Source organism: Gopherus evgoodei, chromosome 10 (genome assembly GCF_007399415.2).
Source record: "Gopherus evgoodei ecotype Sinaloan lineage chromosome 10, rGopEvg1_v1.p, whole genome shotgun sequence".
Taxonomy (NCBI): domain Eukaryota; kingdom Metazoa; phylum Chordata; order Testudines; family Testudinidae; genus Gopherus; species Gopherus evgoodei.
Genome location: NC_044331.1, coordinates 56,656,882 through 56,672,580, shown reverse-complemented (window position 1 = coordinate 56,672,580; position 15,699 = coordinate 56,656,882). Strand labels below are relative to the sequence as shown.

At 41.3% G+C, this 15,699-nt stretch overlaps 1 protein-coding gene across 9 annotated transcripts in view; it reads right to left on the bottom strand.

Moving 5' to 3' along the window:
• RBFOX1 (RNA binding fox-1 homolog 1) overlaps positions 1–15,699 on the bottom strand; it is a 2,538,143-nt gene that overhangs the window by 2,287,114 nt on the left and 235,330 nt on the right. The window lies entirely within an intron of this gene.

Below are 15,699 nucleotides of genomic sequence, written 5' to 3'. Positions count from 1 at the left end.
TCACCCATGACTTGGGCCCCTAGGTGCTATGAAAATACAAATAGGTAATGATAATATGGGCACACTGAATGACCAATCCAGAACCATGGCTGTACATCAGGCCCTCTTCCTAATCCTGGTAATAGTAATACTGGTTATGCCAACATGTGTCTACACCCAAGCCACCATTTTTAAGGAGGAAGAATCTGACTTGAGAAATCTCCCAGCTGCACCAGTGGGGCAGCCCTGAGGATGCCACCATTCACTGGATGCTGAAAAGTCATATGAGATTTAAATATCCTCCTGGTTTGTTGACTCCTTCCAAGACTGATTGGGGGTAGTGATGCAAAGGTGTGGCAAAGAGATATAAAAGCAGCTCTCAAAACTGAGACACACTCCCTTATTTGGAACAGGCAGGACACAACATACCTGAAGGACAGGGACTCCTTCCACACACAGCATCGGGATCAGAAATGAATGATTAAGTCTAGCTATGAAGGGTTTTTCCTAGTTAAGGTTTGCGGATGACTTAAGTTTCCTCTCCCCTTTTCCTAACAACCTAAGAATAAAGCAGCTTCACAGGACATTCTTTGCAAAGAGCAAGTTTTCTGTTTAGTAAGCTAGCCTATTCTCTGCCCTATTAATTTTTATTTAGTTAGTTAGTTATTACCTAATTAACGGATGCTTGACTGTTATAACTGGTGACACCGTTTGTTCCAGTCTAGAAAAGCAGGACCATTTACCATTGCTTCATGTGCAGAAGCAGGTATCAGAGAAGGGGTCAGAGAATAAAGTCTTTTGTGTGAATGGCTAGAATCAAGAAAATGACTCAGGATCTTCAGGATGAACTCACAAAAATCACCGTGTTGAGAGGACATGAAAAAAGCACGGAGCAATGAAACTATTACAGAGCCAGCCAACAAAGCATTTCATGCACAAATATTTCATCCAAGTGACTTTGTCCTAGTCAGTTTATTCAACTACTCTCTGCTAAGCAGTCTCACTGAGAGTAGTTAGCATACAGACTTTGTATAAATATTCATCTAGTTGGAATAGAATTTATCAGCTAAAAGATGTAATTCTTTCTACTGCCTACCTGGATTTCAGTGTTTAAATAGTTTGATGAGTTTATGAATTGTCCATTTACTTCAATATCTTGCCTTCAATCTCATTATCCAAGCAATTTATATACATAATAAAATGCTGTAGTCTCGACACTGATCCTTGCAAAGTTTTACATTTGCATTAATTTTACTTCCTAGGTTTTAATTGAACAGAGTATTTTGTCACTAGGGAAATAAAATTTTAGTTCTTCTCCATGTGGCTTTATTAGACATTACATTAATTTCTCATTAAGCAACAATAACCACCTATAGGTGGGATCAATACAATTACATTGTCCTAAGGTGTAGATTAGTTTGGTTCAATTATAGTCTTACATGGGTCAATGACTCCAAGATTCAGTACTAACAAAAACATGCTGGGACATGCATAAGAAATGTCTTTTATTTTCAACTAAAAGTAATATAGATTCTGCTTATAATGAAATAAAGACAAATGCTGTGGCACAGTACTGGAAACTGCATTTAGATTTGCTCAACTTGTTTTTAATGAGAAAATCTGCTTCCTTTACAGAAAAGTTAAATAGCTGTGGATAGGGAGATGTGCACTGATTCATCAAATATTTAGATTTCTTTAAACATTAGAGTTACCCATCTACCCGTGAAATAAATGACTACAGAATAATCAAACTATTCTAATTCCCCTAAACGTTGCTGTATTTCAGACCAAAATATAAAATGTTATTGAAATGCTGCCTTTTTGTTGTTGTTGTTAATTGCAGGTTGGTAGAAATCAAGTGAGGGACCTAAAACATCATCATAGCAAATGTTATTACAACAGCATATGAATGGTCCCTGCATGAGATCAGGGACCCATTATGATAGGCGATGAACGCGGGCACACACAAAAGAGAGATTACCATCTAAACAGACAAAACAAACAAGTGGGAAGAAGGTAATAGTATTATTCCCACTAACTGAGACACAGAGACTTTAAGGACTTTCCCAAGTGCTCTCAGTTTGTATGGAAGAGTCAAGAACTGAACATAGTTCTTTTGAATCCCAGTCCAGTGACTTAACCACAAACCAATATTGTCTTCTACTTTAAGCATTTCCAAGTGCAAAAATAAAGACATTTATTAGTTCCAAAGGCTTAACATTTGTCCCCCCAGTAAAGTTTTCTACTTTAAGTTATTAGAGCTCTTATTTTTCTTTTGATATTTATCCCTAGCTTTAACTCTTTTTATTTCAGCGTAAGTACTATTTTCTGTGTCAACAATCCACTCCAGATCTCTGCATCACAAGAGATGACAAGATTGTCCACAAAACTCAGTGAGTGCATATACTTTCCTTCACTATGGCATTTCAAGATCTACCAGGGTCTCTTAAATGGTCACTAATCACAGAAATGTAGGACTGGAAGGGACCTTAAGAAGTCATAGACTCAAGCAGCCCCCTATGCTCAGGCAGGGACTAAGATCATACCTGACAGGTATTTGTCCAACCTGTTCTTAAAAACCTCCAATGAGATACATCTGCCCCCCTTGGCAACCTATCCCAGAGCTTAACTATTCTTATTGTTAGAAAGAATTTTCCTAATGTCTAACCTAGATCTGACTTTCTGCAGAATAAGCCCATTACTTCTTGTCCTACTTTCAAGACATGGACATGACATGGAGCACAATTGACATCATCCTCTTTGTACAGTCCTATATATTTGAAGACTCCGCTTATTTGTTGCTGTTCTCTAGACTCTCTCTCTCTTTAGAATCTGCCATTCTAAAGAAGGACAGAATGGACAGACGCTTGGCACTCATTATTATTGATCAGTATGATGGGTTGTTCACCAAGTATCTTGGTTTTTTTCAATGCCAGTTTATGCTGCTCGTTCATGGTATTGACCCAAACCTTTTTCCTACTCGGGGGCCTTCTTAGAGGACTCATAGCTATCCAAGGAAAAGGGTGTGGAGGGTGCAATGTCAATATCTTTTTTTCTCCATTACAGGCTCCATCTGGAACAGTCCCAGCCACTCACTTTATAAGACCCTTCCATTCTTCAGATGAGACCGGTGGTCACAGCCACCCTGCAAAATATCCAACCTTCCTTGAACTTCCCCCTTTTATCTTCCTCCCCTTGTAGTCTTTCTTGAATATTCAGGACCAGGCTCCAACAGCAATCTTGAGCATAGCACAGTAGCCAACACTGCTTCTAAATATTGTTCAACCATTACATTGGATAGATATGATGGACGTGCCATATCCTCTGGAATATAAGAAAGGGCAAACCAGGGGGAAAATGTAATAGAGCCAACGTAATTACCTTCCCAGATTGAAGGGTCAGCTACCAGCATGCTGGAAAGAGTCATATAAGAAGGTTATTCCACACCACCACAGAGCTTTATTGTGACAAGGAAGTCACGAGGAAGCTAATTTTTGGAAGCAGTTGAACCTCCACCTTTCTCAGGGCAAGGAATTATGGCGAAAGACCGCCTGAGTTTTTCCACAGAGTAGTTCAGATATGTGTTAATTTTTGACTAAAGAAACAATGTCAAAGGATGACAAAAAGTATCCAGATTTTCATCATCAGCTTCTTCCTAAGTTAAACATTTGCCCTGCTTTATCATCATATAACATGCAATATCTGACATTATATCACTCTTATAAGCCTGCATTTTGTAAAGATATGATAGTGCACAAGTACATATTCCTATCATCCAGTTATCAATTTCATTTCAATGAAATGTGCAAGCCTGATATAGTACCAAATGGGAAAGTCCATCTTTAAAGAGAAGAACTAGGCTTACCCGCATCTTGACCAATCTTTAAAGTAGAGCTGGTTGATCCTGAAGGAAAACAAATGTGGGGAATTAATAAAAACAGAGAATTTGACCTAGTGGATCAATTCATCTGTCTAACAGTTCACCTGTCCAGTACTGCCTGCCAGCTTCTGTGCAGCTCCCAGCCAATTATACAATGCTGCACATGGAAGAAAAGTTCCTCTCTCATTCTCTACAATGCATGCTCTGAAGCATGAGATTGAACAGTAAAAGCATATACAGTAAAACATTTTTTAAACTCAGCATAGAGTGTACATATCACCTTTACTGCCACAACAACAAACCCAGTTGACTACTATCTTTGTAATAGATGTATTCCAAACTGCATGGAGAAGCTGTTACTGTATTTGTAACACTAGTAGCATTAATACTGTACAAGTACCTGAGCATTTGCAATGGGGGAATTGTTAAAGAGTTTGGGGTGGCATTGTATGGATGCAGATTGATCCTGTGCTTCATATCTGAGCCTAGGTACAATCCAAATTATGTTTTTCTTTGCAAGATTTTAGATTCTACCCTTAGGCCTTACTCAGACCTCACCCCAAATAGGATGAGAATATCCATAGTGTCAGAAGAATTAGTTCGAGCTGCAGTGCTCAGTACTTCTGAAGCAACAGCAATAATTGATTTTTTACTTGGGCTCCTATACATACGCACACACATTAATACATGTAAATTTCTATAGGAGACCTGTAATAGGCAGACACTGTTTGCCTGAAACCCCCACTATTGCAGATTATCTTCTTGCTGGGGAAGAGGAGGTGGATTTTGCTGGACTCACTGTGGAACTTTGCAGAAGTTTCAGGAATAATACTGGTTCTTTATCCTGCTAATGTCCCTGCTCAGTGTTAGAAGGAAAGATAAGGAACCTTCTGGGATTCTTTACCACTGTCACATAACAAACACCTCAGCGTCCTGTCTAAACACCTCTAGATAGTGCCTTTTTAAAATCCTATCTAACCCTCCCAAACCACTGGGGTACTTAGCGTCTAAATCAGTAGCTGAAAGTTGGGGCTTGAGCACACCTTATCTCAGACATGTTACAAAATAAGCATAAAGGCTTTCATGAGAATGGCACACATGTTCACAAGGAGGTTAAGCTTCCTCTCCCTTTTTGCTAATAACCAAACTGTTTTGAGGTGCTCAAGCAGGCATCTGTTCAAGTCATCATGATCATTCAGGGCTGTATTCTAATACCTTTGCTCAAGTTGAGTAGTATACTTTACTATTTGAGTAGTCCCCTTTGCTTTCAATGGTATATAATACTAGTGAATGTGAATAAGAGCATCAGAATCTGTCTCTTAGGAAGACTAAGATTAACTGGCTTTAAATAGAGCTGTCTGGGAAAACAAGTTAATTTATCCAGGACATTTTGAAGTGTTTGCTAATGACAAAGATTCCAAATTTGCCCTCATTTAAAAGAAGAATTACCTATCAATATAGAACAGTAAATAGACAACAAAATAGACAATTGAACTACATAGAAGTTACATCTGTGAGTGAATGAATGAGACAGGAAACATTTTGTATTGTGGCTAGGGGTAGCAGCAGCAGCAAACCCCCTACCATAGTACTTCTCCACAAATAGGAGATACTTGTCTTATACAGAAAGAAGCCTTTGTTTAGGAAAGAGCCCAGATTATTTATTTAAAAGAACCAGTACAAGGTCAGATCTGTTCACAAAGGTTCTCAAACCCTGAGGCTCCCTGCTCAAAACACACTTCACTACACAAACAAACAAAAGTCCCATACACTTGGTGAACTCCTTCAGGCACTGGAGAGCAACACTCCCCACAGCAGCACTGCAGTTGTAACACTAGAAACAAGTAGAATGAAGCACCCCCCCAGCACCAGCCTTATTTGTAAGCCATTTGACTGCTCTCAGTTCTTTTTTCCTCATTAGCAGGATATGTAGTTTCTAATTATCCACTTAACAAGACTCACCTGCCAGACAAACCCCCGGCTTATTTCCTGCTTCTGCTAACTAAATGGGCCATAGTGAAACAAGGAGAGTTGAGAGCCCAAGAGAAATCCTCTTCTGAAGGCCCAGTAACCTTCTCACCATGAGAGAGAATCCACTGAAGTGAATGGGAGTTATCTGAGCATTATAGGAGAAAAATAATCCACTAAACTCTGTCAATGTGTTGCCTGCTCTCAGAAGGGAAACACTGACAAGCAGTGTTTATCTTTTATATTAACTCCTTGTTGCTGTATTTTATATACTCACATCTATGCTTAGAAGAAAGGTTCGGTAATTAATTCTAAATCTGATGAGGTATTATTTTCTCTTTGTTGCTGGGATACAGGGAAAATGTCACTTTTTTTTAAAAAGCCCCAGGTTTCATTATCAGTGCTCTACTATGTACATTATCTGAATATATTTTTGCAGCCATTCCAAAAGTTTGCTTCAGTATCCCTAGGTATATTTAGAGTGCCCAGTTGGACTGTTATTTCCTCAGGAATGAAATGCCTTCCTAAATTTGGCTAGAGGATAAATAGAAAAGATTAAAAGCACACACACACACACACACACACACACACACACACACACACACACACAACCATGCTAAAGACACAAAAAAGATTGCAAATTAATATAATGAAAACTAGCCATCAGAGAATTGGGAAGAAAGTGTTTCCTTAAAAAAAAAGTGGATGATTGGTTTTCAGAAAACATAAGAGCTACCCATAGTACTTCTGCAACAGGCATGCATGCAGATTCTCACACACGATGCAAGAACTGGATTTAGTACAATATTAAGCCTAGTAAACCCAAACAATGCAGGTAAGGATGTGTGAGTTTTACCTCTGCAAAGTGTGGGAATCGTTCTGATGCATGCAGAGCTTTTTGTGCACCCTTGTGCATATGAAGATGTGCACATGCAAAAGTATGTATGCCCAAGTGATTGAAAATCAAGCCCTGAAAGCAGGTGATCATATTTTGAAGAATGTCCATTGCAAGGAAAGCCCAAAATAATGCAGAGGAAAGGAAATGCGGGGACTCAGTGTGATTATGTGGGAATTCCCGGACAAGACTCTCCAGAAAGAATGTTGATCACGCACACTGGAAAATGGTGGGTGGGTGGAGACAGTGAGAGTTCAAATGAGTCCTTAACAAATACCACCTAGAAAACTTTGTGGTGTTGTACTGTCTGATCTTAGCCTTTAGATCTGCTATGACAGGAGGGAACAGTCACTGAGACAGCTGGAGGAGGTTTCCTAGCAAACAAAATACAACGAAATTAAAGTGAAAATTCTTTTCTGTAGCATTACTGACAGAGGAGTTTCAACAGCTGCAGCCACCACTTACTATCGGGTATGGCTACACTTGAAATTTCAAAGCGCTGCTGTGGCAGCGCTTTGAAGTGTGAATGTGGTCGGAGCGCCAGTGCTGGGAGAGAGCTCTCCCAGCGCTGCATGTAAACCACATCCTCTACGGGTGTAGCTTGCAGTGCTGGGAGCCGTGATCCCAGCACTGCGGAACTGATTACACTGACGCTTTACAGCACTGTATCTTGCAGTGCTCGGGGGGGGGGGGGTTCATACCCCTGAGTGTGAAAGTTGCAGTGCTGTAAAGTGCCAGTGTAGCCAAGATGCATACTGTACACAGCTGCACGCACTTGGTCTTTGAATCCTTTCAGAGTTGACACAAAGTCATGATTTAGGTAACCTTAAAGTAGAAGGGAGATGAATGAAATATAATACCATGCTGTAGAACTGCATTAAGACTCCAATTGCCACTTCACTGCTGTTTAAAGGAAGAGAAAAAGCTAATATGAACACTCCTGCACAACAATGACATTTTTAGGGGCATCTTAATTTCTGACCCTACCTTGAAGGAAATTAAATGATTCAGTTTTAAAATGTATTAATGTTTAAAGACAGCAAGTTGATTTTTTTTTCATTGTGTTTTAGCTTGACTTTAGGTCACATTGGAATGTTTGCCATGTCATAATCAGGGGCAAATCAAATTAAATTTGAGATAATGCAAACCCTCAGGCATCTCAGCTGGGGGATTGTCTCAATTCTGAGAGCTGCTGAGAAAGGAAAAATAGCTTAATTCGCTGGTCTGGGACTTAAAAGTTCTGGGTTCCATTCCCAGCTAATAGTTCATCAGAGATGCTGCTGAAATAGTAATATTAGAATCTGGACCATTTAGCTCAAAAAATTCTTGGTGCTCAGATACTATGTTGATGAGGGCCATACAAGTATAAGACAAAAATCATTAAAGATTAAAAACTAGATTGTTTGTTTATTTAGAACTAGCTGAGGCACCAAAACAGGGCTACTGTGAAAGCTTGAGAAAAAGACTTAGTTTTCCTTGATGATCAACACCCCCACCCTAAAGTTAAACCTGGGGGATAAGTGACTGAAGGGAAAAGAGGCAGTTGCAATTATGGAGATGTCAAAAAGAAAAGCCATTACATTTCAAGTCCTGTCTTGAAGAAGTGAAATGCTCCAACAGAGCCAACTTTATGACGCACGGGGCCCGATTAGAATACTTGGCTGCGGGGCATCCACTCTGGGTTTTCCGTAGCACTGAAGGACCTCCTGCCACTGAAATGCCACTGAAGACCCCCGGAGCGGACCCCCCGCCGCTGAAATGCCACCGAAGACCCCCGGAGCGGGACCTCCTTAGGCATGGGCACGGGGCCCGGTTCCAGAGAATCGGGTGAATCGGCTTAAAGCCGGCCCTGTGCTCCCTCCAGCCTGCAAGAGATTTTTAGGAAAGAGAGACTCACTTATACTATCTTCTCTAAGACAGTGATTCTCAACTAGGAGATGTATACCCCTGAGGGTACACAGAGGTCTCCCGGGGGTACATCAACTCATCTAGATATTTGCTTAGTTTTAAGACAGACTACATAAAAAGCTCTAGCAAAGTCAGTACAAATTAAAATTTCGTACGACTTGTTTATACTGCTTTATACACCATGCACTGAAATACAAGTACAATATTTATATCCCCATTGATTTATTTTATAATTATGTGGAAAAAATGAGAAAAGCAATTTTTGCAGTAATAGTATGCTGCGACCCTTTTGTATTTTTATGTCTGATTTTATAAGCATGTAGGTTTTAAGTAAGGTGTAAGCTGGAGGTATGCAAGACAAATCAGATTCCTGAAAAGGGTACAGTTGTCTGGAAAGATTGAGAACCACTTCTCTAAGAGAAGCAGCACTAAACTGCAAGCCATTGACCTTGAGGTCTAAGGCCTGCCTCTTCTAGTGACTGTTTGTTCATATTTCTGCCCATATCATGTCTCACAGCTAGATAAGTGAATTCAAAGCTTGCACAAGTCACTTCGTATGGAGCTGGGAATAATTTTTTATGGCTGAAAATATTAAATAAATTATTAACAGTGATGGTAATTAATCATTGGAACATTTTACCAATGATTGTGATGGATTTTCCATCAGAACATGGGCAATTTTTAAATCAAAGTAGGGTGTTTTCTTCCTCAAAGATATGATCTAGTTCCAACAAGAATTATTCTGAGTAAATTTTACAGCCTGTGCTACACAGGAAATCAGATTAGATGGTCCCTTCAGGCCTTGGAATCTGTTCATCTATATACAATAATGTACAGTAAGATTTATATTTAATTCTGGTTACTATATAATATATTATAGCATTTGATAAATAATTAGTAGGAATATAAATGAACTCTATCGTATGGCAGAAGCACAGAGGCCCAGATAAAGCTGAGCTGTCAGTTTTATCTTATTTTTTTTTAATCAGTGAATGCTTCATTTCTCAACTTTCAAGTTGTAGTAACAGTAGGTTTTTTTTTGCAGGGAATATATATGTCATTTATCATGTTTATGGAAAGTGGTGTGCTGTTCCTGATGAAATGAATGAATTCAGTCAACTATGTTTGCTAACAGTGATACCCTGAAGTTTGGGAGTAAATTCTGTCATTCCGATTCTCACTTGTAGTGGTCTCTGCAGGTGATTCTGTATCTGATGCTCATCCATGTTTGCAAAAAAATGCAAACTAAGCATTGATTGTAAAGTTCCCACTTGCTAAAATTGAGAGAAAGTTTGGCTTTAAAGGCACAGTCCTGCTTTGTGGAAATGTAATACGTTCCAAAAAAAGTGATCATTCTAGGATATATTAGCAGGAGTGTTGTAAGCAAGACATAAGAAATAATTCTTCCACTCTATTCAGCCCCAATAAAGCCGCAACTGGAGTATTGTGTACAGTTCTGGGCGCTACACTTGTGAAAGATGTGGATAAATTGGAGAAAGTCCAGAAGAAAAGCATTAAAAATTGATTAAAGGTCTGAAAAAACATGATTGAAAAAAATTGGGTTTGTTTAGTCTGGAGAAGAGATGATAGAGGGGGATCACAATAACAGTCTTCATGTATGTAAAAGGTTGCTATAAAGAGGAGGGTGATAAATTATTCTCTGGGACTAACAGTGTAGGCAGGAAACTGTGTAGCCTGGAAAAACCCCAGTAGGAAGGAGAGAAATGTGGCTCTCTGTCCAAGAGTGGTGATGGCTAAGGAGCTGAGATCCAAGAATTAGTGCCCATGGTGGACCCAGAAGGGGGAATATCCAGTAGGTAAAAGTGCTCTGAACTGTGACAGATGCAATACAAACCAACATTCTTTGATATTATGTTCTGGTAGAGACACTCCAAAATGGGAACTATTAAGGTTTCTTAGTTTGCTGATACCTTCTTAAACATTTCAGTACTCAGCTAACTACCAAAGAAAACAGTCAATGATTCATTTCACACAGAGGCCTCCCTGCCTCACTTTTTGTTCATGGTTTATCCAGGGCAGACCAGACAACAGATAGCAGTATAAATTATCCAGCCAGCAACTGGGTTGCCAATTTTGGTTGGCTATATTTCTGGAGGTTTCATCACATAACATAACCTTTAATTAAAAGATTAATCTTTAATTCCTGGAGACTCCAGGACAATTCTGGAGAGTTGGTAACTGCTACTGCCACATTGCCTTTTGGCAGGAATCAGTTTGTGGGCTTTTCTGACATTCTGCATACCAGTTTTCCCCTCCTCATTTACTTTTTGTGAGTCTTCCTGATGTATTATTCAGCTACACATTTAATGTTTTGGCTTCTCACAAGCAGTTGAGCTGCAGCATTTTCTTCACAGGTCCTATGCATGTTGGGTGGGGAGGGGGATGTGCTGGAACTAAGGGTGCGGGGGGTGCTGCAGCACTCCCTGGCTTGAAGTGGTTTCCATTAAATACAGGATTTACAATTTGGTTCAATGGCTCTCAGCACTCACACTATAAAAATTGTTCCAGCGCCCTGGGGGCAAGGCTGGGAGTGGAGCCAGTGGTGAGCTGGAGCCGGTTTGCACCGGTTCACGCAAACTGGTTGTTCAATTTAGAAACCAGTTTAGAACCGGTTGTTAAAGGGGTGGGCCACTCTGGCACACAGAACCATCCTGTCCAGCTAGCCTGAGCTCCCGGCTGGGGAGGCTCCTCTGGCCCCTCCCCTGCCTTTCCCGACCCCTCCCCCACCTTCCCCCCTCTTGCAGAGCCTCAACGTGCTGCGCCACTGACACCAGAGCTCTGGACCACTCCTGGGCAACTCTGCAGCTCCTGTCACTTTGAGTGGCATGATAAGGGGGTGGGGCCAGTGCTGGGAGGAGGGGTTGGATAAGGGGCAGAGAACGGTTGGAGGGGGTGGAGGTTCTGGAGGGGCGGGATGGGGAACGGGGGTGTTTTGGGGGTCTGTCAGGGTGGTGGTGGATGGGGTCGGGGCAGTCAGGGGACAGGAAGCAGGGTGAGTTGGGTAGGGGGTGGGGTCCTGGGGGGCAGTTAGGGTGGAGAGGTCTCAGGGGACAAGGAGCAGGGGGCAGTTGATAGGTTGCAGGTTCTGAGGGGGGCAGTCAGGGGCAGGATGTGGATGGGGGTCGGATGGGGGGGAATAGGCTGTTTTGGGAGGCACGTGGGGCTTGTACTAACTGGGCGGTTCCCCACCAGGTCTTCAGCGGCAGGTCTTTCGCTCGCTCCAGGTCTTTGGTGGCTCTGAAGGACCCGCCGCCGCCATGCTGCCAAAGACTGCAAGTGAAGGACTTGCCACCGAAGTGCCGCTGAATAACCTGTAGGGAACTGTTTCCTAAGATTTGCCAGCTCATCACTGAGTGGAGCCACACCTGGCCATAGGCCCAGATGCTGGCCTCCATTGCAGTCCAGCTGCAGCTTTGCTTCTGCCTCTAGCTGTGACCTCAGCTCCAGACTCACCCCCAGCTGCAGCCCCAGCCTCCACCCCCTTATCCTGTCCACATCCCTTTACCCTTCCCCCGAGCTGCAGCCCCACTACTGGCCTCAGCTCAGGAGGGTGCAACCTTCAAAAGTTTGGGGACCTCTGGCTTAAAACAAGATGGCAATGTAGATTAAAACTGTGCAAGCTTTTAACTATCTAACCAAGTCATCTTTTGTGTGTTTGAGCTTCAAAGCTCCTTACCACATCCCCAAGCAAAAATCCATTCAGCTGACCAACTCTTCAAATATTAGTGTTCATTAGACAGAATATTTACCATAACATTTGTCTCCATAGTTTGTTTATAAGGATACCGACTGACGAGTTGTTCCAACAGTCTTGGAAGGTTGTGTGGGATAGGGAAGAACTGAGCTTTCACAACCCTCTCTACATTCCCGTCCGACTGTTCCAGAAAGTTCCCTCCAGTTTTCATTGATTGCCTCCAAGAGAAGAAAACTTTGGTTTAACATCTAACCAGAAGGACGAATCATTTTATTACCTGTAACCTTACAGCAAGTTGCCACTTGTAGAGGACATGTGCCTAGTTGATTTTCTGTGCCCTGTGGATATCTGGTTTTACAATAATGTGGATAACTACTAAGGGAAACTCTTTCGTGGGCCACTTCCCTTTGCAACCTCACTCTAATCTGAGTCCAAAAAATCATTAGAAAAATACTCTGTGCTAGAGCTACCTGAATATTTAATCAAAATATTTGTGATAACAAATGGCTTTTCAATCCTGTGTTTCAATCAATTTTTTTCATTTCTTTTTATGAAAAATTGTAAGGATTTAGGGGTTGGCTTTTCTTCTTTCTCTCCTCTTTCTTTTGCTCTTTCCCTTTCCCCTTCTGCTTCCCCTTCCTTCCTTGTGGGGAAAAAAAAGGGAGAAAAAAGGGTGAAAAAAGGGAAGCCCCAATATTTTTTATTTATTCAAAGCAATTAACGTCCCAGTGTTATCAATCTCTCCTCATATGGCAGCTTTTCCATATCCCTAATCATTTTTGTTGCCCTTTTTCTGAACCTTTTCCACTTCCAATATATCTTTTTTGAGATGGGGTGACCACATCTGCGCACAGTATTCAAGGATGTGTGTCATGCCAGACACACATTAGTTAATGGCTGAAATTTGATTCAGATTCTCCACTGAATATTTAGAAAAAAGAGTTTTGAAAAAGGTGGCACCCTGAGGTACAGACCCCGCAAAGAGAAAATTGCAGCAGAATTTAAACTATGATCTCACTACTGCACAGGCCATAATTAGTATTCATGTCCCTGTGGAATGATTCTTATGGAAAAAAGTAAAGTTAGCATGCAGCAGGAGGTGCATGAGCCAAAAAAGCAACAAAAATTAAAGTTGCAGAAGTAAAATCAAAACAAAAAAATCCAGCACCACAAAGATGGAATTACAAATGGGAAATGGATACGTTCACAAAGTTAACCGGGAATGTGGAAATTGTCACTAAAGACAAGACGATGTCTGCTTATGTTTCAGGTCCCCATGTCCAACAGTGTTTTCCTCATAATACAGAGGCCAGGTTAGGCAAATAATCTTTTCAGACCCTACTGTCTGTACATATGCCATGAATACCAGTGGAGTGCAGGATATTGTCTCTGAATGTGAGCTAGTGGAATGACTCAGCAGACAGAAAAAAACAGTTTTGGTGTTTTCATCAGGGATAATATTTATATCAAGGAATCAATATGTATTTACAGCAGGAGAAAAGGAAACACACCTATTCCAGTTGGGGTTGAACCAAGTTCTATGATGCTGAGTGTGGAATCTGACCTTCTCCAAAGCATTCTCTTCCTTTCATCTTCCATACTGCCAACTTAACACCCTAAATACTCATGCTAGAGGAGGAGGAAGCTGAGCTGAGTTTAACCCCTTTTTCATCAGGGACCAGGTAGTGTCCCTGTCACACACATCAATGAATTTGTTAGTTTTATGATAGCAGCTTTTGATTACATTCAGAAACAGCCCTTAGGTAATGATCCTCTACACAGACAGCAATGTATTCCGGTGACTAAAAATGAGTCTTTCAGCTTTGCATGTGAACATAACAATCCCCTTTGTCCCACCATGTGAGATGTGACACTGGCACCACCAGCACCTGAAAATGTGGGGACAGCAGCTATTTCAACTTAAGGTCTATCACCATCCCCAAAGCATCAAGCAGATTTAGTGAGCAGACTGCTGAGGACACTAAATTACAACAGCAGAGTCAATTCCTGTACATTATGCACTGATCAAAGCAGGAGTGATAAATACCATGTGAAGTGTATGGGTGATTACAACTTGGATAGGCACTTTTAATAAATCTAAAGACAGAAAATTAATATTAAGGGTTAGGTTCTGCCTGACCCACCATATATGGATGTGTAGCCACAAGAGAGGGATCCAAGAGCTTTCCTACCATCCTGTTGCATGGTCTGCATAAACACTGAGTAGAATTGCAGTCCTGCACTTAGGGACAGGCACAGACTGCTCTTTCATTACTCCCCCGGGGCATATGGGACTCCAAAGGGCACAGGGATATGGTTCTACCTTCTCTCTGTAATGGCCATGGATGGCCTAGCATGTAAAGAGGAGCAGGATGCATTCTGTGAAGCATGCTGGGAGATCCAGGAGACACCGGGCCTCCCCAGAGCAGAATCTTTTCCATGGCACCCTCAGTGTCAGTATGGATCTACAGTCTCCCAATGCAAGCTGTACATAAATGACCTACACAAAACCCACTTGGTCAAAACAAAGGGACTTTTTTGCCCTTATTTAATGTCTAACAGCCAAGCAGGAAGTCTGTCATGTCTTATCCACTGCAGAAGCACATTTGTGGTAAGCATATTTTGGGATGTTCAGGGGGAGAATTTAGTGGTCTTGTGGAGTGCCAAGCTTTAAACCTCAGTAAGACCCAAGCTCTTCATGCTCCTGAGGTAGATAAACTGAGTAAACAGTACACAGTCTACTGAAGCAGGAGGTATGGTCTTTAAGAGAATACCTGGGAAAAGGAGGTTCCCTGATAAAGAAGTACCCACCCTCAGGAAATCGCTGTAAAAGTGTCTTAAGTTGGGCTCCCAAAAATCACTAGTCAGTTTGGAAAATCTAAATCAAAGTCTCTGTTGCTAAGGTCCTGATTCTGTGAGTTTACACCACAAGTAGTTCAATTAAAGTCATTGAGTCTCCATGCAGGTAAGAATGGCAGAGTCAAGCCCTAAATATCCCACATGCCACTTCACATATGAAAAGTCATTGGCTACAATACCCCCATTCTTTACGGTTGTAAAGTGCTGTGTACTGGTGACAGACAGACTTGTGCGCACAGATGACAGCATTTCAATGATGCCTGTATATAATTTTAATGTGTTTTGCAATCCAAGTGGCTATATGTTTAAATTACTGGGCCAGAACTTCAGCTGGTGAAGATTAGAGTTGCTCTATTGAAGTCAATTGCACTCCACTGCCAAAGATCCGGCACCATGGTTTATAATTTTTTGGTAGCAACTCTTGTACCAATCCTGAAAAGCCAAGGAAACATATTAAAGAATGAACGTATGTCTGTGAAAAGCTAAAATTTGAGT